The sequence below is a fragment of the Camelus bactrianus genome, chromosome 23 (assembly GCF_048773025.1).
Source record: "Camelus bactrianus isolate YW-2024 breed Bactrian camel chromosome 23, ASM4877302v1, whole genome shotgun sequence".
NCBI classification, from domain to species: Eukaryota; Metazoa; Chordata; class Mammalia; order Artiodactyla; family Camelidae; genus Camelus; species Camelus bactrianus.
The window spans coordinates 38,305,968-38,307,639 of NC_133561.1; the positions used below are offsets into that span (position 1 = coordinate 38,305,968).

The following is a 1,672-nucleotide window of genomic DNA, read 5'->3' on the forward strand; positions in this document are numbered from 1 at the left end:
CTGTTGGGACACTAACTCATTGTGAGTCACTTGTTCTACAGCTGTTCTCTCACTTTCCATAGTTCAGCTTTTATCAAGGTCTATCAAACCTTTAAGGATGGATTTTGTTGATCTTTCTCTTACAATGTTTGCTTTTCTGGGCTGGAATAAAATGTCTTCTCACCTGTAAGAAGATATAAATGTTCTCGTGGACTTTATTCTGGCATCTCTTACATTTCTCCTTTCAACACGTATGTAAAATGTTTTATATTCCCCAACATTTTGCAAAGGAGAAGACTGAAGAAGAACAATATAAACAATATGTCTAGTATATGAATGACCTTGAAACTAGCAGACCCAGGAACTAAGGGCAATGTCTCATTCTCAGTACTGTCTTCTCTTGACCACACATGACTGAATTAACAAGGGTGGTGCAGCACAATTAGAATTCTATTTTATCTATTAAAAATTCTTCTTTCCTTTCAAACTTCCTACTGAATGCGTCTTTCACCTCTTTGATCCTCAAGCTGTAGATGAGGGGGTGCAACATGGGGACTACCACAATATAAAACAGAGAAATCACTTTATTCATATCTAGGGAGGAACTTGAGCTAGGTCAGACATAAATAAAGAAAAGAGTCCCATAGAGGACAGAGACAGCTGCCAGGTGAGAAGAACAAGTAGAGAAGGCTTTCCTCCTCCCATCAGCAGTCTGGATCCTCAGCACGGCAACCAGGATACAAACATAGGAGACCATGATGATCAGGCCACTGAGAACTCCTATGGCTCCCGCAAAGATGAAAAGCACCAACTTATTGATCCAGGTGTCTGCACACACTAGGGAAAGCAGTGGTGAAATATCACAGAAAAAGTGATTGACGATATTTGGACCGCAGAAGGGTAAGCAAAATGTGTGAATTGTGTGCATCATGGTGCTTAGAAGACCCACAGCATAAGGGCCCAGAACCAGCTGCACACAGACCCTCTGGGACATAATGAGGGTGTACAGCAAGCGTTTGTAGATAGCCACATACCGATCATACGCCATGGAAGCCAAGAGCAAACACTCAGTTTCCACAAAAAGACCAAAGAACCACATCTGTGCAGCACAACCCATGAAAGAGATGCCTTTTTATCTACAAAGATATCACACAGCATCTTGGGGGCAATGGAAGAAGAGGAAAACGTGTCTACAAAGGACAGGTGGCTAAGAAAGAAGTACATAGGTGTGTGGAGTCTGGGATCAATCCATATGAGAGTGATCATGCCCAAGTTGCCCCCCAGGGTGATAAGCCAGACAAAGAAAAAAATGACAAAGAGGACAATCTGCAGGTGGAGATGATCTGTGAGGCCCAAGAAAAGGAATTCAGTCACTGCTGTCTGTTACAAGAAGAAAAAAAGATATTTTGAAAAAACTATCATTAAGAGTTACAAATATTATTTTCAGCCAATAAAAGATTGTCTAAAACACCCCCATAAGAGACAATTATTGAAGTACTTTGGGCTGTAGTAAATAATATTCCTACATACTAAGTCAGGCAGTTTGTGCAAAGATCCTGTGTAACTTGGGCAATTCACCCATGATCTCTGCTCTCTATTATCGAAAATTCCTTCAGGTTGTAAGTTTCTATGTGAACTGCTCCCCAAGTCTCATCTTACTGTATGATGGGATTAAAAAAAAAAAACAAAACAG

At 40.7% G+C, this 1,672-nt stretch overlaps 1 pseudogene; it reads right to left on the reverse strand.

Annotated features, from left to right (window-relative positions):
* Positions 1-421: 421 nt before the first annotated feature.
* On the reverse strand, positions 422-1,356 carry LOC141574824 (olfactory receptor 5G3-like; annotated as a pseudogene).
* Positions 1,357-1,672: the final 316 nt, after the last annotated feature.